The sequence below is a fragment of the Anabrus simplex genome, chromosome 1 (assembly GCF_040414725.1).
Source record: "Anabrus simplex isolate iqAnaSimp1 chromosome 1, ASM4041472v1, whole genome shotgun sequence".
NCBI classification, from domain to species: Eukaryota; Metazoa; Arthropoda; class Insecta; order Orthoptera; family Tettigoniidae; genus Anabrus; species Anabrus simplex.
In genome coordinates this window covers 1316423537-1316449946 of record NC_090265.1, presented here as the reverse complement: position 1 = coordinate 1316449946, position 26410 = coordinate 1316423537, and the positions used below count along the sequence as shown (strand labels likewise).

The 26410-nt window shown below is 38.6% G+C and overlaps 1 protein-coding gene and 1 non-coding gene across 2 annotated transcripts in view; both read right to left on the bottom strand.

The window, feature by feature from the left end:
- Mpc1 (mitochondrial pyruvate carrier) overlaps window positions 1–26410 on the bottom strand; it is a 128389-nt gene that overhangs the window by 30130 nt on the left and 71849 nt on the right. The window lies entirely within an intron of this gene.
- TRNAS-UGA (transfer RNA serine (anticodon UGA)) lies at window positions 16046–16122 on the bottom strand. The gene has a single exon. It is a non-coding gene; the product is annotated as a tRNA-Ser (tRNA).

The following is a 26410-nucleotide window of genomic DNA, read 5'->3' as shown; positions in this document are numbered from 1 at the left end:
CATAGAATGCCAAGCATTTTTCAATGGATTTTGCATCACTGTATAACATACTTTATTTACGTCTCAGTTTAAAAGATATAGCGGTAAAATTTGGTACGTGATCTTGATATACTCCAAGGAATATAAACATGTGACTTGCATTTCAAAAAACAAAATTTCGTGGAGTAATGTGCACAAAAATATTATTATTTTTTATTTAAAAATGGAAAAACATAATTTGAAATTAATTAGCACATTTTACACTAAACCCAAAGTGACTAAGTGAAGATATTTAATTTTAACTCATATCTGGGATCATATATACCATTTTATGTTGTTAATGTAGGTCTACTTTACAATTTATAAACTAATTTCCAAAAACATTGAACGTGTGGAGAGAAAGACACGAACAGTGTAACCTGTCAACGATTGAATATTTTATGAATTTTGGGAGAGTAATAGTTATCATTTGAGAGAACTGTGTCTAGTAGCAGTATTTGTTACTAAAGAATAGTTCAGAAGATCAGAACAACATACAAAATCAACTAATAGTGTCAGAAATGAAAGTGTAAAAAACAGACTGAAATATTCTATGGGCGGAGCATCAGACTGAGGTAGGCCTACATGTTTAGGCCCTGGGATTTGATAAAAATAGTGGGGATGGACAACATTACTTTCAGGGAATATGCATTCAGTCCAAGAATCATCTAATTCACTGTCACTGTCATTTTCATTAGCACTGTCACTATAACTCTTTGACATTGCACGAAATTTTGTAAGCCCATTAGCCAATGGCACGGCTCCATTATTCTACGGTGCGCTACCTGAAGACCCCAAAAATATCATAATCAACACTTTCGATAAAATTAGAGTCGCTTACATCTTCAAAGCAACCCAAAAGTTCCTCAATTTCTTCTCCCGAATTAGGCCTACGTGACATGCCTTGTTGTGATAATTGTACTATTTACAACTTTACTACGACCTAAATAAATTGCTAGTAGAAATAATAAGAAACTTAATATATTACGATAAATAACTCAAATGCGTCAATTAGAACGTAAAATTATTGAAAACAAGTCACAACAAGCGGACATAAAAAACAAGGATTCTGCCATATTGGATCACAGATGTCAAGCGCTCACAGATCATACACTTGCAATCGACGAGTAAACTAGCAAAACTGAAGCTATGTCAGTGCCATCTAATGACATAAGAAGGAATTACAAACATTCTACCTTCTTTCTACTTGATTTGTGACGCAATCTAGCGCCTTACTACATAACTACACCACTTATAAGAGGGTGCCGATGGAATCGGCATCCTGGCATTTTTCGTCCAGAATGTAAGTGCAGATGCATCGGCATCTTGGCACTGTAAGAGTTAACAGACTGTTACCTATGTTCGAACATTTTATAATGATGGGAGATTTCAACACAAACCTTCTAGATCCAGATTCTTCCGAAGCCACCCATCTATTGAATAAGTTTCAGGCATGCAGCATGGCGGTCCTCCCACTTTCTCCCATTCACCACACTAAAACTTCACACACACACTACTGGACCTAATAGTAACGAATAACCCTGACAGAGTATTACATCACGGCCAGACATCTGCTCCCGGACTGTCAGCCCATGACATCATCTTTACGTCTTACGCACTGCAATGCCCCAAACATAAACCTAAGTACGTGACTTACCGAGACTATAGCCGTATTAACAACGAAAAATTATTGGAAGACGCTTTTTCGATGCCGTGGCAGGAGATAACACATAAAACTAATATTGACGACATGGTCACCACTTTCAATAACATGATACTACATATTTTTGACAAACATGCCCCTATACGAACAGCACGCATCTGTAAAAGACTCTCCCCGTGGCTAAATGATGATATTAGAGCAAGTGGGATGCAGCTCATGGGAAATATAAACATTACCCGACAGAGGAAAACTTTATCTATTACAAACGACTACGTAATAAAACGACTCAGACAGTAAGAAACGCTCAACTACGGTACGCCCATGACCTTATGAAACCTGACGTAAAACCCGCTACTTTATGGAAGTCAATCCGCCTTTTTGGACTAAATAAACTGGACAAGGTAGACGATTTGGAAGTTTCTCTTGATGAATTGAATAATCACTTCGTATCCTCCCATGTACAATTAAACGAAGAATCAAAAGAAAATCTTTTGTGTGCAAATTACAACACACCACCCGTAGGCAGAGACAAATTTTATTTTAGTTATGTCTCACCCCTACAAGTGAAAGCTGCTATCATGCGAATTAAAACTAAATCCACAGGGGTGGACAATATATGTATTATAATGCTAAAGAAAATTATCGACGCTATTATTCCAGTATTGACATTCCTATACAATTTCTCCCTTCAAAATAGTGTATTTCCAACTGTCTGGAAAATGAACCTGGTGCATCCTTTACCGAAGACAAAATCTCCTAGACTAAACAGTGACTACAGACCTATAAATATACTGTCAATAGTAGCCAAGGGACTCGAACACATTGCGCAAAATCAAATATCAACTACCTCAACGACCATGATATATTAGTCCCACACCAGTCAGGTTTCCGACGCAATCACAGTACATGTACTGCCTTACTAAGCGTGACTGACGATATAAGACAGGCTATTGATGAGCAAAAACCGACTATCCTAGTATTATTGGACTTCAGCAAAGCATTTGACTCTGTAGACCACGAGTTGCTCCTATCCAAACTTTATCACCTAGGGTTCTCCTACAGTACTCTGAGATGCTTGGGAGCTTATTTACACGAACGTCAACAACGTGTCATCAATCAAGGTACATTTTCTTCGTGGCAATATGTAAAAAGAGGTATCCCACAGGGTCAACCCTTGCTCCTTTGCTATTTTCTGTCCATATCAACGACCTAGCTAAACAGCTGACACATTGTAAACGTCACATCTATACTGATGACGTACGCTGACCTCGACATTGCTCGCTATTCCTAAGCATAAATCCTCCACCTACAACAATTCCTTCACTGTTGTGGCCAGCCGTGAACGGAACTTCCTTCTGCAGGAGGTCAGAGGGATATCAAACCACGGAACATTTAAAAGTATGTGTTTAAAATATCTCTATGAAACGAGCTTGTAGTGCGATAGTCTTCTTCTTCTTATTATTATTATTCATCAATAGTGTTAGAAAGTACTCAGCTGTGGTTTCCTGCATAGTTATCCTTATCCCTACCCCCATTTTGCAATGTTTTTCACCCACAGTTAACACACAAAAACTAACATTTGTCAATGTGATATATTATATTTCTGGAATTGGACAAATTAATTGTAAATATTAGAAGGTTTATCTTTTTTTAAAATTATTATTATTATTATTATTGAAACTGTAATTTGTTGTATGTTGTATGTTAATTTCTTTGTATGAAGCAAAATGTTAACTTATATTGTGTATTATAATAGTTAATTTTATGTACAGCAGGATAGCATAGTACCATAGTAATTTGTTTCAATCTCATTTTTCATTTATTCAGTATTTTATATATTTTTATGTTATTTATGTATTTCACTGGTTAAGTGTAAGACAGGGACACGTGTCCCTAACTTTGCCAGTTAAAATAAACCATATCTATCTATCTATCTATCTATCTATCTATCTATCTATCATCATCATTTCTTGTACCTATCACGTACCTACTCATGTTTAAAAATTATACAACAATACAACACTAAAAATGTGTTTCAGAAAGTAATGTACAGCATCAAAGCAATAAAGATGGAAAAACAGCACACAATGTCGTATATGACATTACCACCACCAATCACAAATTGCAGATAAGTTAACTCCAACTGGTTGCTCTAGCCACATGCAATATGTCACGTAGATCCTTGCAAATTCAAGAACACAACTAAAATCTTACTAAAACAGATCACAAGTCATTCAGTAAAAACACTGAAAACTATTATTTTACTGCTGTCAGGACGACCAAAGATAATCTATAGGATGAGTAAAGAAAAGTTAAAAAGTGTTCAAAGTAGTAAAAGAATCAGGCAATTTCCGAGTTAAATTCTTTGATCGTAGAACTTGCGGCACTCTATTTTGGTCTATATTGGTTATCAGTGTGTGTTGCTCATTTGACGAAGTCGGTTATGTATTGTAGAACTGGTAATACGCATAAATTGTGGTTAGTGTAGACAGTGGAGTGTCAAACCTATAGTTATTAGTGCTTTTTTTGTTTGTTAAAGTCATTCTTATAGAAGTAGGATTTTGGAACAGGATTTCTGGTCAGCCTTAAAATAATAAACCAGTTCAAGAATTCAAATCACAGTCTCCACGACTCTCAACGCTCACCTTAAAGGCATCTAATAAAATCTATATTATAACAAATGCCCATGCTCCCACTAATGATAAAAACAACTCCTCGAAAGACCATGAAGAAACAGAAGAATTTTGGGACCTATTGGACCAGACCATAGATAACATCCCTAAACATCATGTAAAATTATTAATAGGCAACTTCAACACTCAACTAGGCAGAGAAAGAAAATACCGTGACATCACTGGAAAATGGCCAGCACACAAGAAAACAAATAAAAATGGAGAGCGACCAGTTGACCTGTGTAGAAACCATAATTTAATCTCAAAATCTACATGTTTTAAAAGAAAACCTCAAAACATGGAAACACCTGACTACACTAAAGGAGAATGGCAACTGGATCACATCAGCATGGATAAATACCACCACAAAGAGATCTATAACATCAAAGTCCTCCAAGGAATAGACACAGGTTCAGATCACTATGTAGTTAAGATAAAAATTAAGCTCACTCTCGGGAGGAGACTACAAAAGCAAGCCCCTACAACTAAAAGACAAATAGATCCTACCCAGCAATGAAAATTACCAAAAACCAACTGAAAAAATAAAAATCACAGAAACTTGAAGACTTAGTACACAACCTTAAACAAATTGCAGAAGACGTAGCTCCAATTAAACCATGTAAAAAACATCAATGGTGGAACAGTGAATGTGATGAAACAGTGGAGAAAAGACATCGGGCATGGCTATTACATCAGTCCCAAAAATCAGAAATATCCTATCAAAATCTAGTAAAACAAGAAAAGAAACTACCCAAATCTTAAGAAGAATAAAAAGACAGCATCATAAGGACACACTGCAATTAATTGAAGAAGAATTCAATAAAACACAATCAAGGAGCTACTACAAAACCCTCAGAAAACAGCTCCAAAAGTATGAACCCTCAAAAGACCATGAGGAAACAGAAGAATTTTGGGACCTATTGGACCAGACCATAGATAACATCCCCAAACATCATGTAAAATTATCAATAGGCAACTTCAACAATCAACTAGGCAGAGAAAGAAAATACCGTGACATCACTGGAAAATGGCCAGCACACAAGAAAACCCTACTGATGAAGGATGAAAATGGTAAGCTGGCTCATAACAATAAAGACAATGCAGAAATTCTGGCTAAGTATTTCAACAAGCTTCTAAATTGTGAGGAACCTACAGAACTCCTTCATTTGGACACCAACACCCCAATAAAAACACCACCAGAAAACATCAATCCCCCACAATAAAGGAAGTCTACCAAGCACTGAATAAATTAGCTGCCTCTGTGGATCAGCGGTAGAGTGTCGGCCTCCGGATCCCAAGATAGCGGGTTCAAACCCGGCAGAGGTAGTCGGATTTTTTAAGGGCGGAAAAAAGTCCATTCAACACTCCATGTTGTACGATGTCAGCATGTAAAAGATCTCTGGTGACACATTTGGTGTTTACCCGACAAAATTCATTAAATCTCAGCCATAGACGCCCAAGAGAGTTTCGGTTTACTCGGTCTGCCATCTAGTGGGGGCCTAGAGTAAAACGGAACGTCGAAATTGACGAGCAGACAGCCAGATGGCGTCAAATTGAAATGTCTGCACACGGTAGCTGAGGCCATACGATTATTATTATTATAATTACTGAATAAATTAAAAAACTACAAAGTGCCAGAAGAGGATCAGACCTCTGCGGAAATCTGAAAATATGCAGGAAGATCAGCAAAAGTTGCCCTCCATCAACAACTTGTCTCTATCTGGATTAAAGAAGAACTGCCAGAACAATGGACAACAGCCCTCATTCACCCACTGCAAAAAAAAAAAGAGAGACAAAACCGACCCTAATAACTACAGGGGAATCACACTCCTAGACATAATATACAAAATATTTTCAATAATCATCCTTAATAGGATAAGTTTACAACTTGAGAATGAACTAGGAGAATATCAAGAAGGTTTCAAACCCTGGAGGAGCTGTCCTGATCAGATCATGAGTCTTAAGTTGATAATGGACTATAACAGGAGAAGAAACAGAGATATGGTGATGACATTTGTAGATTTCAAGAAAACTTATGATGGCATCCACAGAGAATCACTGTTTAAAATTCTAAGACACGTTGGACTACACCCCAAATTAATAAACATGATAAAACTGACTCTCACTAACACCAAATCAAAAGTGAAGTTTAGGGGTGAAACATCAGTCATTAAATTAAATTAAAATTTGGACTACAGCAGGGAGATGGTCTCTCACCACTATTATTTAATTACATACATACATACATACATACATACATACATACATACATACATACATACATACATACATACATACATACATACATACATTATAGACTGTTATGCCTTTCAGCGTTCAGCCTGCAAGCCTCTGTGAATTTACTAAACGTCGCCACAATCCTCAATTTGCAACTAGTGTTGTGGCCTCATTTAGTTCATAACCTCTTATCTTTAAATCATTAGAAACCAAGTCTAATCATCGTCGTCTTGGTCTACCTCTACTTCTCCTACCCTCCATAGCAGTGTCCATTATTCTCCTAGGTAACCTATCCTCCTCCATTCGCCTCACATGACCCCACCACCGAAGCCGGTTTATACGTACAGCTTCATCCATCAAGTTCATTCCTAAATTAGCCTTTATCTCCACATTCCGAGTACCCTCCTGTCATTGTTCCCACCAGTTTGTACCAGTAATCATTCTTGCTACTTTCATGTCTGTCCCTTCTAATTTATGAATAAGATATCCTGAGTCCACCCAGCTTTCGCTCCCGTAAATCAAAATTGGTCTGAAAACAGACCGATGTAATGATAGTTTCGTCCGGGAGCTGACTTCCTTCTTAGAATACTGTTGATCGCAACTGCGAGCTCACAGCATTAGCTTTACGACACCTTGATTCAATCTCACTTACCATATTACCATCCTGGGAGAACACACAACCTAAATACTTGAAATTATCGACTTGTTCTAGCTTTGTATCACCAATCTGACATTCAATTCTGTTGAATTTCTTACCTACTGATATCAATTTAGTCTTCGAGAGGCTAATTTTCATACCATACTCATTGCACCTATTTTCAAGTTCCAACATATTAGACTGCAGGCTTTCGGCACAATCTGCCATTAAGACCAAGTCGTCAGCATAGGTCAGACTACTTACTAAATTTCCACCTAACCGAATCCCTCCCTGCCATTTTATACCTTTCAGCAGATGATCCATGTAAACTACGAACAGCAAAGGTGAAAGATTACAGCCTTGCTTAACCCCTGTAAGTACCCTGAACCAAGAACTCATTCTACCATCGATACTCACTGAAGCCCAATTGTCAACATAAATGCCTTTGATTGATTTTAATAATCTACCTTTAATTCCATAGTCCCCCAGTATGGCGAACATCTTTTCCCTCGGTACCCTGTCGTATGCTTTCTCTAGATCTACGAAACATAAACACAACTGCCTATTCCTCTCGTAGCATTTTTCAATTACCTGGCGCATACTGAAAATCTGATCCTAACAGCCTCTCTGTGGTCTGAAACCACACTGTATTTCATCCAACTTCCTCTCAACGACTGATCGCACCCTCCCTTCCAAGATGCCAGTGAATACTTTGCCTGGTATACTAATCAATGAGATACCTCGATAGTTGTTGCAATCCTTCCTGTTACCTTGCTTATAGATAGGTGCAATTACTGCTTTTGTCCAATCTGAAGGTACCTTACCAACACTCCGTGCTAATTTTACTACTCTATGAAGCAATTTCATCCCTGCCCTCCCACTATACTTCACCATTTCAGGTCTAAATTCATCTATTCCTGCTGCCTTATGACGATGGAGTTTATTTACCATCCTTTCCACTTCCTCAAACATAATTTCACCAACATCATTTTCCTCCTCCCCATGAGCTTGGCTGTTCGCAACACCACCAGGATCATTTCCTTTAACATTGAGACGATGTTCAAAATATTCCCTCCACCTCTACAGTGATTCTCTGGGATCTATTATGAGTTCACCTGAATTACTCAAAGCACTGTTTATTTCGCTTTTCCCTCCCTTACTAAGATTCTTTATTACTGTCCAGAAAGGTTTCCCTGCTGCTTGACCTAGCCTTTCCAGGTTATTACCAAAATCTTCTCATGACTTCTTTTTGGATTCAACAACTATTTGTTTTGCTCTGTTTCTTTCATTTATGTACAAATCCCTCTCTGCCTCTGCCCTTGTTTGGAGCCATTTCTGATAAGCCTTCTTTTTACATTTACAAGCTGCTCTCACTTCATCATTCCACCATGTTGTTCGCCTTTTCCCATCTTTACACACAGTTGTTCCTAGGCATTCCCTTGCTGTTTCTACTATAGCATCCTTGTATGCCACCCATTCACTTTCTATATCCTGAACCTGCTTACTGTCTACTGTTTGAAACTTCTCACTAATCATATCCATGTACTTCTGTCTAATTTCCTCTTCCTGGAGATTTTTTACCCTTATTCGTTTGCAGACAGATTTCACTTTCTCTACCCTAGGCCTAGAGATACTTAGTTCACTACAGATCAGATAGTGGTCTGTATCATCGAAAAATCCCCGGAAAACTCGTACATTCCTAACAGATTTCCTGAAGTCGAAGTCGGTTAAGATATAGTCAATTATGGATCTGGTACCCATAGCCTCCCACGTGTAGCGGTGAATAGCCTTATGCTTGAAGAATGTATTTGTAACAGCTAAAGCCATACTAGCACAGAAGTCCAGCAAATGCTTCCCATTCCCATTAGCTTCCATATCTTCCCTACATTTACCAATCACCCTTTCGTATCCTTCAGTTCTATTCCCAACTCTCACATTGAAATCGCCCATTAGCATATTCTATCCTTGCTGTTGACCCTGACCATGATGTCACTCAATGCTTCATAAAACTTGTCAACTTCATCCTCATCTCCACCCTCACATGGTTAATACACGGACACAATTCTTGTCCTAATTCCTCCAACTGATAAATCTACCCACATCATTCGCTCATTTACGTGCCTAACAGAAACTACGTTGCGTGCAATGGTATTCCTGATAAAGAGCCCTACCCCAGACTCTGCCCTTCCCTTTCTAACACCTGTCAAGTACACTTTATAATCTCCTATCTCTTCCTAGTTATCTCCCCTTACCCGGATATCACTTACTCCTAGCACATCCAGATGCATCCTCTTTGCTGACTCAGCCAGTTCTACTTTCTTTCTTCCATAAGCCCCATTAATATTGATAGCTCCCCATCGAATTCCATTTCATTCGCCAAGTTGTTTCCAAGGAGTCCCTCGCCTATCAAATGGGAGTGGGACTCCGTTACTCCCATAGGTCCGAGGCTTGCTTAAAATGTTTTGAGCTCGGTAAATTCATGAAGCAGGATGCTACCTTACTTGCACATAGTCTAAGTGAGGATCCCTCCTCTAACGGGTTATAGACCACCGGTGAATTGTATAGTCCTAGCCGCCTGAGCACAAGGAGGGCCATGACTCAGAATATGTCCGAGATGCCCACTCCCATTCCATAGCAACTGATATCCCGACCCTCAGGACCACTTACTAGGCCACTCAGCCGTTGCCCATGGTTCACAAACTAGGACGTGACTACAGTAACCCAAAATTGTGCTCTAGAAATGGTAATGAGGGAATGGTTTAGGAAATGACCCCCAAAAATAAAAATTGGCCCAAAAATCAAAGCAAATTACCTGGGTTTCGCTGATGATTTAGCATTACTAGCTGTGGACATACAAGCAGCAAAAACCCAGATATCAGAACTTCTAAACATTGCTAATAAAATTGGCCTCAAAATATCATTAAAAAAACCAAACAAACCAGAAATTATGCCCCAAAAACCTACACTACTAAAAGAAGTAACCATAAATGGTAATAAAATCAAAATAGTAACTCAATTTAAATATCTTGGAGAAGTAATAACACAACCTACATGAAAAAATCTCAATCCAAACAAGAACAAATAGATTAGCTAAAGCACAAAAATTAACATGGGATGTCTATAAAAAGAAATGTTCATCAATAAATGCAAAAATGAAACCGGAAGCTACATATGCAGCAGAAACATTTTTCACCTGAATAAACAAACACTGACAGACTTCAGAAAATTGAAAGGAGGATTTGAAGAACCTGCATCAATAAAAAATACCAGAAAGATGGACAGCGGTGGATAATACCTAACATAGTCGTGTATAAAGAGCTAGAACCCATTACAGATACTATGTGTAAGAAAGATAAAACTGAATACAAAACTCAAGAATACAAACCTCCGCTTCACCCTTATAAGAAACAAACCAACAACATGCATATCAGAGAGTCGGAAGAAATACTGGGAGGACCGCAAAGCCTGAACAATCCCCTCAAAGAGACCTGAACGATGGACTGACTAAAGTGATCCTATGCGGTCATACGAGGATTGGGGCAAAAGTCATGGCAACTATTTTTTTTCTTGTAGATATGTGAACGGATCACAAATGTATATGTGTCGTGTGGAAGTTCTGCAGGCATAGTGTGTATGCAGAACAAGAGATGGCTCTGTGATAGCTGGTAGTAGCGCTGCGAGGGCTGTGAAATCAGTCAGTTGGTGAGTGTCATGCGAGACTGAAGTAACCCGTGTTGAGTAGCGCGCTTACATCAAAATAGCTGTTCTCCGAGGGAGAAATGCGATGAAATGTCATAGTGAATTAGTAGAAGCCCTTGGGAATAATGCCCTACCATACCATAAAGTAGCACGCTGGGCAGGAAAGTTTCAGCAAGGATGTGTGTCAACCAGTGATGAGCAACGTTCGGGACAACCTGTCAGTGTGCGGACCGACGTGGCACGTGCCGTCATCGAGTAGCTCCTGGAAGGACGCTACTGGAGTTATAGAGGGCAAGTGACATCGAGAAATGCACCGTCTACAGGATATTGCGTAACGAGCTGCAACTGCGCAAAATCGCATCGCGGTGGGTACTGCATGCAGTGACGGAAGTTCAAAGGTGGGTGCGCTATGCAATATGCTCCGACCATCTTGCACGCTGCCAACAGGATGGCGATCAATTCTTGTCACGAATAATCGCCATCGATGAATTTTGGGCCAGGGATACGAACCAGAACTGAAACGTCAGTCCGTGGAGTGGCGACATCCTGGATCACCAAGGAGGCAGAAGGTCCATCAGAATCCTTCCCCAGTCAAATTGATGGTGATCGTCGCATATGACGTCAGGGGTGTCATTGTTTGCCACTTTGTTCCACATGGCAGAACAGTGACCGCACAGTACTACAGGGACTTTCTGCTGCGACAGGTACAACGTGGCGTTCGGGAAAAATGTCCAGATCTTATGGACAGTGCAATAATCCTGCACGACAATGCAAAACCACATAAAGCAGAGTGTGTAGGGCAGCTACTGCGACGTTGGGGATGGGAAGAATTGGAGCACCCACTGTACTCTCCCAACATTTCGCCCTGTGACTTTGATCTCATTCAAAATATTAAAGAACCACTACGTGGTAGGCGGTTTGCAACACGAGAGGACATTGATAATGCTGTGCGCCACCAGGTGACCCCGATTAACATATGGTGCGGCAAATGCTGAGGCAGATGGTATTCAGCGCCTCCCACATCGTTGGCAGTGTGTGGTGTCAGTAGCAGGGGACTACTTTGAGGGTCTTTAGGCCCAGGTTTGTCACGTCAATTTTATGTGTACTGTGTTGTCATTCTTTTGCACCGGGAAGGCCATACTGCCCTGTATACTACTGTAATAAATTAGTGTGTTACGATATGTCAGTGCTATTCTTTGTCCACACATGTAGTTAACACCTTGTCATTTTGTCTGTATATGTCACATTTTCCAACCGGACTGGTATCTTCAAGAAAAGAAAAAATAGTTGCCATGACTTTTGCCCCAACCCTCATAAAAGAAGAAGTAGAGTGAATTCTAGTAGTGTGGAAGTACATTTGTGTTAATTATGGCAACATGTAGAGGGGGTTTTGAGCCCAAAACTCCATTTAAAGATAAAAATGTCATTGTTCCGTATTGAAAAGTATCACAGTTAAATTTAAATAATAAATATGGTAGTTCAACCTATTCAATACAAGTTAATAAGAGATGTAGAGATTACATTCTTATTTAATTAAAAGTGGAAATGGTACCGGTTTCGACCCCAGTCTGGGTCATCATCAGCCGATAACTCGAAAAACAATGCATAAGTAAGAAAGAAGTTAACGGTCAAGTCCACACAATATCAGTTGAAGAGGCGATATGACGGGGGTAGGCACTGTAAAATTCGAACGAAGTGAAATGTAAGTCACTTAAAAGAAGTAATGCGTAATCTTCCGAGCATCAGCACGGCACAGGCAATGTTTGGCACTGTCTCACAATGTTCACGAAAAGCAGAGAACAGTTAAATGAGCCAGACTGCATACACCGTCAGGCACAAAGTCACAACACAATCCAAATATGAAGATCTAAAGTCATGAAGAAGCCGAAGACAAGCAGCTCAACCGAAGTAACTTGCAAGCTCCAGAAGATTGGCGTGGTGTTTACAACGTCAAGTGCTGTAGTTTCATACGCTGACGGAGACTGAAGGATAGATAAATGATCAAGTATTTGCTTAGTTCACGAAAATGTACCTAATATATGACAGAGATTGAAGGATAGATAAATTCTTTTGCACCGGGAAGGCCATACTGCCCTGTATACTACTGTAATAAATTAGTGTGTTACGATATGTCAGTGCTATTCTTTGTCCACACATGTAGTTAACACCTTGTCATTTTGTCTGTATATGTCACATTTTCCAACCGGACTGGTATCTTCAAGAAAAGAAAAAATAGTTGCCATGACTTTTGCCCCATGACCTTGATGTACCTAATTTATCTATCCTTCAATCTCTGTCATATATTAGGTACATTTTCGTGAACTAAGCAAATACTTGATCATTTATCTATCCTTCAATCTCCATCAGCGTATGAAACTACAGCACTTGGCGTTGTAAACACCGCGGCGATCTTCTGGAGCTTGCAAGTTACTTTGGTTGAGCTGCTCGTCTTCGGCTTCTTCATGACTTTAGATCTTCATATTTGGATTGTCTTGTGACTTTGTGCCTGACAGTGTATGCAGTCTGGCTCATTTAACTGTTCTCTGCTTTTCGTGAACATTGTGAGACAGTGCCAAACATTGCGTGTGCCGTGCTGATGCTCGGAAGATTACACATTACTTCTTTTAAGTGACTTACATTCCACTTCGACTGAATTTTACAGTGCCTACCCCCGTCATATTGCCTCTTCAACTGATATTATGTGGACTTGACCGTTAACTTCTTTCTTACTTATGCGTTGTTTTTCGAGTTATAATCGGCTGATGATGACCTTGACTGGGGTCAAAACCGGTACCATTTCCACTTTTAATTAAATAAGAATGTAATCCCTACATCTCTTATTAACTTGTATTGAATAGGTTGAACTACCATATTTATTATTTCAATTTAACCCCAAAACTCCAGACATTAAGAAAGGAATAATGGAGGTTGATCAATATGACATAGTATTGCAGGAGGTCTCGTTAGAAAATATGAACGTTATTGACCCTCTAACGCTTGGACAGGCAAATAGAGAGATTAGTCAGACACAGACAAAATCAGTACCTAACAGGCAACTGAAAGAGAATGTACAAAATCTATATCTTCGAGGTCATCTAGGCCCATCCATTAATTTTGTAGAATCAGTTTGCGCAAATGGAAAATGGGTAATATCCATCCCATGGTGCTAGGAAGACTACTTTATGAACAAAAGATCCCTGACATAAAATCCATTAAGAGGAAAGGCAGAAATAGGGTAGAAGTAGTCTTTCTTTCGGGAAGAGTTGCCAACTCATTCTTAAATTTAGACCTTCGCGAAAAGGAACCGAAAGCCTACATTCCTTTCTCAAATGCACACTACGTAGGTATCATCACTGGAGTAGATGTTGACCTTACAGAAGATGACATAAAATAATATAGTGTGTCACCATGTCCAGTAATACGCATATAAAGACTGAATAGAACTTCTACTGACACAAGAGTAGAATATTAAGTTAACAATTGAAACTCAAATATTACAAAGTGTGTCTATTTTTAGATTTTAGAAGTTCAAGCCTTCATTTCTGCACCAATAAGGTGTAATAAATGTCAAAGGTACAGATATACCCAAAAAATTTGTCACTCGACGGAACCCCGATGTTGGAAGTGTGCCCTGAATCACGATACACAGTCTTGCAATGAAACTATCATTTAAACGAATTCACTGTGCTGAAAATCATCCTGCAGGAGCTGCCAGATGTTCTGCGGAACAGCAAGCAGTTGCCACACGACCTTAGTTAACACCAAACTGACAAACGGCGGTTGGAGGGACATAAAACAAGATAAACTACACAACTTTTATCTACGATCGTCTATTTATGTCCCTTTCAATCATACCTTATTAAATCTATTATTTCAATGTATGGTCACAGATGCCAACAAGAGCATATTTATTGAACAGCACTCGCCGAGGTCAAATGGCAGCAAGCATTTAAATTTCATGAAGACCAATATTATCCTGTCACAAGTTCAATTATCAAATTGTCAAGATTTTTGAACCTTTATAGACTCTTATCCTTAAGGGATATGAAACTTTTTTACCAGATCTGATCGCAAAGAAATTTTCAAATTTAGTTCTTAAGATTGAATATGACATCCTTCTAAGATGTTAGACATGCTACTTGTTTTAAGTACTTTAGAACAACTCATTCTACCACAATCCTGTCAGGGGTTGTAGGATAAAAAAATAGAGCACGACTAAGTAGTATTGTAGTGTGGTCGTATATTAATTACCGTATTGCAGTGTGATCTTTGAGAACTATCCCAGACAATATATCCCTCCGTTCATTTATTTTTTGCAAATAAGTTATTTTATTTTTAATTTCATTTTCCCCCCGTAAAGAATGGCTAAGGAGCGCGAGTGTACAAACTGGGTGTGACGAGGCATTGAGGGGTATGAGGGAGGAGTTGGAAAGTTTGAGGGAGATAATTAGGATTCTCACAGAAGACAGGAAGGAAGATAGGACTCCCTCAAACAATGTACAGGTTACAGTAGGTGTACAAGAGGGAGGAGAAGAAAAGGGGGGGAGTTGTAGAAGACAGGTGGTCTAATGTTCTAAGGGGAAGGAGATTGCAGGCTAAGGGCTCTATTCAGGGTCAAAATTCAGGACAGGTGTCTGTGAGAAATCGGTACGAGTCACTCCAGGTAGAACAACAGAGGGAAGATGAGGGACAGGGAACTGTTGGAGAGATGTGTGGAAGAGGAAGGGAAAAGGTAGGAAAGGGAAATGTAGAGTAGAGGATAGGAAAAGACCGGTGGAACAGGGCCATGGAAAGAGAAAAGGGAGGAGGAGGTAGCTTCTACAGCTATCAGGAAAGATGGGGCTGACCAGGAGGGGAGGGGATCAAATGAGGTGGGTAGGGTTGAAGCTCTGGTCATGGAGGATTCCATCGTTAGACACGTGGGGAAAGTGTGTGGAGGAAAGGGAACCAGGGTAGAATGTTATCCAGGAATTAAGTTGAGGCAGATGTTGAGGAAAGTAGAAGAGAGGGAGGAGGGGAAGAAGAAGGTGGTAGTCGAAACAGACTTTCAACGTATTAGGTCGTGTTACGTACATGTAGTACGTGTTGAAGAGATGTTAAGTACAGAAAAAAATGGCCAGCCGGACACCAGTGGGATCCGAACCCACAACCTCCCGATTTCACGTCGGTTGCTCTACCAACTGAGCTATGGTGGCCTAGGCCATCTTTGTTCTGTTTGAAAGAATCTGAGCTACAGGTCTGGCACTGCTGCTAGCACACTGTAGAGTGCGTTGATTACAATGCGGTCGTGAAAATTCAATATTCATCAATATTCATAGAAGGTGGTAGTGTTTCACGTTGGTACCAACAACGTAAGGCAAGCTGATATAAGTACCAACATAGTTGGAGATGTGTGGGATCTGGTAAATGCAGCACGGGTGAAGTTTAAGAAAGCGGAGATTGTTATTAGTGGAATACTGTGTAGGAGCGATACTGACTGGAGGGAGATTGGGGATTTAAATGAGACTATGGAGTGGGTATGTGGGAAACTAGGAGTGAAATTTCTAGATCCTAATGGGTGGGTAGGAGATAGAGATCTGCGCTCAGATGGCCTTCATTTAAACCGCAGTGGTACGTATAAGTTAGGAAATTTGTTTGGAAGGGTAATAGGGAGGTACATTCAGGGAAACGGGATGGCCTTGGGAGCAGTGATAAGGGAACAGGGAACTGGAAATCAAGTAGGGATGACATAAAATTGTTAGTGTTGAACTGTAGAAGTATTGTAAAGAAAGGAATAGAATTAAGTAATTTAATAGATATTTTTTTTTTTTGGCTAGTTGTTTTACGTCGCACCGACACAGATAGGTCTAATGGCGACGATGGGACAGGAAAGGGCTAGGAGTGGGAAGGAAGCGGCCGTGGCCTTAATTAAGGTACAGCCCCAGGATTTGCCTGGTGTGAAAATGGGAAACCACGGAAAACCATTTTCAGGGCTGCCGACAGTGGGGTTCGAACCTACTATCTCCCGAATACTGGATACTGGCCGCACTTAAGCGACTGCAGCTATCGAGCTTGGTAGATATATATTTACCAGATATTGTAATAGGAGTTGAATCAAGGCTGAGAAAAGATATAATGGATGCAGAAATTTTCTCACGGAACTGGAGTGTGTATCGTAGAGATAGGATAGGAATGGTGAAAGGGGGAGTGTTCATTCTCGTGGAAGAAGAATTTGTAAGCTACGAAAAGTTAAAGATGAGACACATGAAATTCTAGGTGTAAGGCTCATTTCTAAAGATAATAGGCAACTTGATATATTTGGAGTGTACAGATTGGGAAAGGGTAGCACTGACGCGGATTCGGAATTATTTGATAGGATAGTCAGCTATGTTGGAAACGACATGGAAAGAAATGTGATTGTAGCGGGAGATCTGAATTTGCCAGATGTCATTTGGGAAGGAAATGCGAACAGGAAGCATGACCAACAAATGGCAAATAAGTTAATATGGGAAGGACAGCTGATTCAGAAAGTGATGGAACAAACCAGAGGGAAAAATATCCCGGATGTGGTGCTGATAAAACCAGTTGAGTTCTATAGGAAAACTGAAGTAATAGATGGTATTAGTGATCATGAAGCTGTTTTTGTGGTAGTTAATAATAAACGTGATAGAAAGGAAGGTCTTAAAAGTAGGACTATTAGGCATTACCATATGGCTGATAAAGCAGGCATGAGGGAGTTTCTAAATAGGAACTATGATCGGTGGAAAACGGTAAATAAAAATGTAAACAGACTCTGGGATGGGTTTAAAGAAATTGTTGGGGAATGCAAAAACAGGTTTGTACCTTTAAGGGAGGTGAGGAATGGTAAAGACTCACCTTATTATAATAGAGAAATAAAGAGACTAAGAAGGAGGTGCAGACTGGAAAGACATACAGTTAGAAATGGCTGTGGAAGTAAGGAGAAATTGAAGGAACTTACTAGAAAATTAAATCTAGCAAAGAAGGCAGCTAAGGATAACATGATGGCAAGCATAATTGGCAGTCATACAAATTTTAGTGAAAAATGGAAGGGTATGTATAGGTATTTTAAGGCAGAAACAGGTTCCAAGAAGGACATTCCAGGAATAATTAATGAACAAGGGGAGTGTGTATGTGAGGATCGTCAAAGGCAGAAGAATTCAGTCAGCAGTATGTAAAGGTTGTTGGTTATAAGGATAATGCCCAGATAGAGGAGGAGACTAAGGCTAGAGAAGTATTAAAATTTACATATGGTAACAATGGCATTTTCAATAAGATACAAAAGTTGAATAGAAAATTGGCTGGAATTGATAAGATTTCTGGGGATATACTAAAGACAATGAGTTGGGATATAGTGCCATATCTGAAGTACTTATTTGATTATTGTTTGGTCGGAGGAGCTATACCAGATGAATGGAGAGTTGCTATAGTAGCCCCTGTGTATAAAGGAAAGGGTGATAGACATAAAGCTGAAAATTACAGGCCAGTACGTTCGACATGCATTCTATGTAAGCTTTGGGAAGGCATTCTTTCTGATTATATTAGACATGTTTGTGAAATTAATAATTGGCTCAATAGAGTGCAATTTGGTTTTAGGAAAGGTTATTCCACTGAAGCTCAACTTGTAGGATTTCAGAAAGATATAGCAGATATCTTGGATTCTAGAGGTCAAATGGACTGTATCGCGATTGACCTGTCTAAAGCATTTGATAGGGTGGATCATGGGAGACTACTGGCAAAAATGAGTGCAATTGGACTAGACAAAAGAGTGACTGAATGGGTTGCTATATTTCTAGAAAATAGATCTCAGAGAATTAGAGTAGGTGAAGCTTTATCTGACACGGTAATAATTAAGAGGGGAATTCCTCAAGGCAGTATTATCAGACCTTTATGTTTTCCTATATATATAAATGATATGAGTAAAGGAGTGGAATTGGAGGTGAGGCTTTTTGTGGATGATGTTATTCTCTATAGAGTGATAAATAAGTTACAAGATTGTGAGCAACTGCAACGTGACCTCAAAAATGTTGTGAGATGGACAGCAGGCAATGGTATGTTGATAAACGGGGTTAAAAGTCAGGTTGTGAGTTTCACAAATAGGAAAAGTCCCCTCAGTTTTAATTACTGTGTTGATGGAGTGAAAGTTCCTTTTGGGGATCATTGTAAGTATCTAGGTGTTATCTAGGTGTTAATATAAGGAAAGATCTTCATTGGGGTAATCACATAAATGGGATTGTAAATAAAGGGTACAGATCTCTGCACATGGTTATGAGGGTGTTTAGGGGTTGTAGTAAGGATGTAAAGGAGAGGGCATATAAGTCTCTGGTAAGACCCCAACTAGAGTATGGTTCCAGTGTATGGGACCCTCACCAGGATTACCTGATTCAAGAACTGGAAAAAATCCAAAGAAAAGCAGCTCGATTTGTTCTGGGTGATTTCCGACAAAAGAGTAGCGTTACAAAAATGTTGCAAAGTTTGGGTTGGGAAGAACTGAGAGAAAGAAGAAAAGCTGCTTGACTAAGTGGTATGTCAGATCAAAAATCAGTTTAAAAATTAGATGTATGGCTTCTCAGGCGTTTGCTCTATTAACCAGCATTTCGTCTTAGGTCTGACACTAGACTCATCAGAGTGGGACGTGTCAGGCCCTACCCACTGATGCTGGGGTGTATGCAGGTAGAGCAAACGCCTGAAAAGCCATACATCTAATTTTTGATCTGATTTTTGATATGCTCTATTGGTGGAAAAATATCTAATTCCCTCCATGGGAATAAAGAATTTCCATCTAAGTGGTATGTTTCGAGCTGTCAGCGGAGAGATGGCGTGGAATGACATTAGCAGACGAATAAGTTTGAGTGGCGTTTATAAAAGTAGGAAAGATCACAATCTATATAAATAAAATTGTTCGTGTCTGTTTGTTTGTCAGTTTGTTCCACCATCACGTCGAAACGGCTCGATAGATCTCAACCAAACTTCATATTTAGAGTATACTCATCCCGGGGAAGGTTTCGATATGCATATCATTTTAAAATCTTTGAATACAAGAGGGGTTTATAGGAAAACCAGAATGATTTTTCCACCACCACGTCGAAACGGCTGGATAGATCTCAACCAAATTTCATATTTAGAGTATACTCATCTCGGGGAAGGTTTCGATATGCATATCATTTTTAAATCTTTGAATACACGGGGGGTTTATAGGAAAACCAGAATGGTTTTTCCACCATCACGTTGAAACGGCTGGATAGATCTCAACCAAACTTCGTATTTAGAGTATACTCATCCTGGGGAAGGTTTCGATATGCATATCATTTTAAAATCTTTGAATACACGAGGGGTTCATAGGAAAACCAGAATGATTTTTCCACCATCACGTCGAAACGGCTGGATAGATCTCAACCAAATTTCATATTTAGAGTATACTCATCCCGGGGAAGGTTTCGATATGCATATCATTTAAAAATCTTTGAATACACGGGGGGTTTATAGGAAAACCAGAATGGTTTTTCCACCATCACGTCGAAACGGCTGGATAGATCTCAACCAAACTTCATATTTAGAGTATACTCCTCCCGGGGAAGGTTTCGATGTGCATATCATTTTAAAATCTTTGAATACACGGGGGGTTTATAGGAAAACCAGAATGGTTTTTCCACCATCACGTCGAAACGGCTGGATAGATCTCAACCAAACTTCATATTTAGAGTATACTCATCCCGGGGAAGGTTTAGATATGCACATCATTTTAAAATCTTTGAATACACGGGGGGTTTATAGGAAAACCAGAATGGTTTTTCCACCATCACGTCGAAACGGCTGGATAGATATCAACCAAATTTCATATTTAGAGTATAATCATCCCGGGAAAGGTTTTGATATGCATATCATTTTAAAATCTTTGAATACACGGGGGGTTTATAGGAAAACCAGAATGGTTTTTCCACCATCACGTCGAAACGGCTGGATAGATCTCAACAAACTTCATATTTAGAGTATACTCCACCCGGAGAAGGTTTTGATATGCATATCATTTTAAAATCTTTGAATACACGGGGGTTTATAGGAAAACCAGAATGGTTTTTCCACCATCACGTCAAAACGGCTGGATAGATCTCAACCAAATTTCATATTTAGAGTATACTCATCCCGGGGAAGGTTTCGATATGCATATCATTTTAAAATCCTTGAATAGACGGGGGTTTATAGGAAGACCAGAATGGTTTTTCCACCATCACGTCGAAACGGCTTGATAGATCTAAACTAACTTCATATTTAGAGTATACTCCTCCCGGGGAAGGTTTCGATATGCATATCATTTTAAAATCTTTGAATACACGGGGGGTTTATAGGGAAACCAGAATGGTTTTTCCACCATCACGTCGAAACGGCTGGATAGATCTCAACCAAACTTCATACGGGGGTTTTATAGGAAAACCGGAATGGTTTTTCCACCATCACGTCGAAACGGCTGGATAGATCTCAACCAAATTTCATATTTAGAATATACTCATCCCGGGGAAGGTTTCGATATGCATATAATTTTAAAATCTTTGAATAGACGGGGGGTTTATAGGAAAACCAGAATGGTTTTTCCACCATCACGTCGAAACGGCTGGATAGATCTCAACCAAACTTAATATTTATACTCCTCCCGGGGAAGGTTTCGATATGCATATCATTTTAGAAACTTTGAATACACGGGGGTTTATAGGAAAACCAGAATGGTTTTTCCACCATCACGTCGAAACGGCTGGATAGATCTCAACCAAATTTCATATTTACAGTATACTCATCCCGGGGAAGGTTTCGATATGCATATCATTTTAAAATCTTTGAATAGACGGGGGGTTTATGGGAAAACCAGAATGGTTTTCATCCATTTTCTCTTATACTATGGATTTTCTGTAAACTTCGTTTACCGTACGTGAAACGTCTCTTCATTATAAACAACTTTCGTTATGTTCATAATTTCGTAATCTATAATCTTCATTTCCGTACTGACAATTGCACAATTAAAAATAGGAGAGGATTTCCACCAATCAATACTTATTTATTGCATACATTAAACTACAGGACCGGTTTCGACCTCATATTCAAGGTCATCTTCAGCTGAACCATATATACATATTAATATAATGAAGCTTTGATTAAGATTGTGGTATTGAAGGAATGCCATATGATGATGATGTACATTTAGTTACATACAAATGGGGCACGTCTTAGCGTGAGCTGGCGTATATGTCATTCTGTGCAATATTGCAACTGTATGTCTAAAATGTTGAAGGTCTTAAAACTAGTGTATAAAACACGTCTTTTCCTAAACTAACTTATATATATGTACAAGATAAAAACAATACATAAAAACACTTCATGTACATGAACATTCGTTCTTGCTTGGTGGTCAATACATCGACTAACTTCCGTATTTAAGCCTTATTCACAGTTGTACACTTCAGCTGCTATTCTTAGAGTTTGTAAAATTGCATGGATAAAAGTTTTGTCTTCCTGTGCGTATGTGAGATAAAACACTTTCAATTTAAAAAGGGTGCCAAATGTATGGATGAAATTCAAGTAAAATATGTTCAGCTCTGCTGTGTGTGTTGCCCTTTTATAAGAACCAATTCATGTTTTCTTATTGGCGTCCGTAAATTTGGGTGACATTGGTTTCAAAGTAGTGGCTCCTTTCCCATTTGTAGCTGTGCAATGATGTTATGTTAATCTGTGGAAGATAAGATTGAGTTATAAGTGATATTGTGCGGAGGAATGTCTAAGGGCTCCCACAATATATTGACAAAATTCACAGTAACTCCCAAAATAATAAATCAACCAACAAAGTACACATAAACAAACTCAAAGACAAGATAAAACAGAATAATCTACTAATAACGAAAGCCGATAAGGGCAATACCACAGTTATTATTGACAAAGACCAATACATATTGAAAACCAAAGAATGTTTTCAAGATAACACTTTCCTCATCAAACGTAAAGACCCAACCAATAACATACAAAGGAACCTCAAAACCTTATTAAAAAATACACACTTTCTTTTAACAGAAGTAGAATCCTCTAAACTTATAGCAATGAATCCTCAAATACCTACTGCTAAAGCTTATCCCAAAATACACAAAGAACATATTCCAATGAGACCCATTATTAACTACAGAGCAAGCCCAACCTATAAACTTTCGCAATTTATTCAACGATTTCTAAAAAGCACTACGTATTCTTAGCTAATAAAACAGTACAGAACTCAAAAATCATTGAATCTAACCTAAAAAGTCATAGCAATCTAAGCACTTTGGAAATAGAAGAGTTCATTAAATTACTTAATTTTGCCATTAGTAAAAACTACTTTAAATTCCATGATACTATCTATCAGCAACAGGGTTTACCAATGGGATCTCCCGCTTCTGGTATAATTGCCGAAATTTACATAGACTATTTAGAGCACACATTCATCAACAAAATAGACCATATATTTTTTTGGTGTAGATTTGTTGATGATATCTTTATCATCCTCGACAATAGGTCCACAAATGAAACTGATATATTAGATAAACTCAATACAATAGATACCCATATAAAATTTACCATGGAATCCGAAAACAATCACAAACTGAACTACCTGGACATAACGACAACTAGACATGATGACCACCTTTCTTACAGAATATACAGAAAACCCACGCATACCTCAAATACAATTAAAATGGATTCCGTTCACCCCAACATACACAAAAGAGCAGCCTACTATAGCATGATACACAGAGCGTTCAATATACCGTTAACAAAAGAAGATCTAAACAAAGAATTACAATTAATTCATGACATAGCTAAAAACAATGGATTCAAGAAAGACATGGTTAACAAAATCATTCACAAAATAAAATCCCAACCCAAAACCAAACTAACAAAAGTAAACGAACCCAAGAAAGACTATGCACTATTCACTTTCAACAATGTACACATATACCCCATAACTAACATTTTTAAACAACATAACCTAAGAATAGCATTCAGAACTACACACAATAGTACCAACATCATACACAATGTCAGGACAATCAACAGCAACAACAAATACAACCACTCAGGGGTATACCGCATCAAATGTAATAACTGCGAGACCAGCTATATCGGACGTACCGGTAGAAACTTCCTAACCCGATATAACGAACACATAAATGCAGTGAAACACAATCATTTTTCCTCAATAGGACAACATGTCGCAGACTATAAACACAGCTTCACAAACATCGATAACGATATGCAAATCCTAAACATAAACCCCAAAGGCCCCCTGCTCAATATAACAGAAGAATTCTACATCACTTTGGATCAGTACACCAATCCAAATTACAACATAAATGAAATCACAGAAAAAACTAACATCATCTTCAATACAGTTATCCCCGCCTTAAAAAACCCTTACCTTAAGTTAATCGATAAACAGAATGCAACAAGCAACAGGAAAACACCAAACAACACACCCAGCTCCATCCCTACCCCTACAACAACAACTCTCCCTACCCCTCCTTTCCTTCCCCTCACAGCAGCTAGCATAAGCCCAAGAAGAACACGAAGTAGTAAATTACAAGCTCGCATGTCAAACACAACTCAGCTATACCAACAACAGTAAGTACATATTCCAATTCACACACATAACCCTTAGACATTCCTCCGCACAATATCACTTATAACTCAATCTTATCTTCCACAGATTAACATAACATCATTGCACAGCTACAAATGGGAAAGGAGCCACTACTTTGAAACCAATGTCACCCAAATTTACGGACGCCAATAAGAAAACATGAATTGGTTCTTATAAAAGGGCAACACACACAGCAGAGCTGAACATATTTTACTTGAATTTCATCCATACATTTGGCACCCTTTTTAAATTGAAAGTGTTTTATCTCACATACGCACAGGAAGACAAAACTTTTATCCATGCAATTTTACAAACTCTAAGAATAGCAGCTGAAGTGTACAACTGTGAATAAGACTTAAATACGGAAGTTAGTCGATGTATTGACCACCAAGCAAGAACGAATGTTCATGTACATGAAGTGTTTTTATGTATTGTTTTTATCTTGTACATATATATAAGTTAGTTTAGGAAAAGACGTGTTTTATACACTAGTTTTAAGACCTTCAACATTTTAGACATACAGTTGCAATATTGCACAGAATGACATATACGCCAGCTCACGCTAAGACGTGCCCCATTTGTATGTAATTAAATGTACATCATCATCATATGGCATTCCTTCAATACCACAATCTTAATCAAAGCTTCATTATATTAATATGTATATATGGTTCAGCTGAAGATGACCTTGAATATGAGGTCGAAACCGGTCCTGTAGTTTAATGTATGCAATAAATAAGTATTGATTGGTGGAAATCCTCTCCTATTTTTAATTGTGCAATTGTCAGTACGGAAATGAAGATTATAGATTACGATATCGTAGCCAACCAGGCAAAATGGAACGCACATAGATTTCGAAACTTAAAGATCAAACTAACGAATGCGATTAAGAGCATTGTTTTTCTGAAGGAATGTCTAAAAAATGACTTAACACCTAAATTCCTGAGAAAATATAACAATAAACACAGACACACCAAACAAACTCAAAATACGCAAAAAAGAACAAACAAAATCTGGCTGAAAGAAGAAATAAAGTTTTTATACCGTAAAAAACAACATCTTAACAACGAACTATACCGAATACATTTAAAGGCATCTAACGAGTTACCACATAGCTATTGGGATAATTTTCAGCAGATCACGACAGAAAAAATCAGGAACTTAGCCACCAAAAAACAGAATACACTAAATAAGAAGTTAGAAGCACTTAAACAACCATCCAAACCAAACCCAAAAACCGAAACTCCGAACACGAACTCTGCCACTTTTCCCAATGAAATCACTGAACACAAATTCCACCCACCCGTAAAAAATCTCACAAATACGTCTTTTAACGAAATGGAAACTGTTATCTTGAGCAAGGGACCCAAGCACAATTGGGGTAACACATCAACTTTCCAGAACATTACAACTACTATCACCGAAATAGAAAACGCCATACAGAAAATCCCACATGAGCTACGAGACGAAGTCAGATATGATATTAAAAAAAGGCTCCCACAATATATTGACAAAATTCACAGTAACTCCCAAAATAATAAATCAACCAACAAAGTACACATAAACAAACTCAAAGACAAGATAAAACAGAATAATCTACTAATAACGAAAGCCGATAAGGGCAATACCACAGTTATTATTGACAAAGACCAATACATATTGAAAACCAAAGAATGTTTTCAAGATAACACTTTCCTCATCAAACGTAAAGACCCGACCAATAACATACAAAGGAACCTCAAAACCTTATTAAAAAATACACCCTTTCTTTTAACAGAAGTAGAATCCTCTAAACTTATAGCAATGAATCCTCAAATACCTACTGCTAAAGC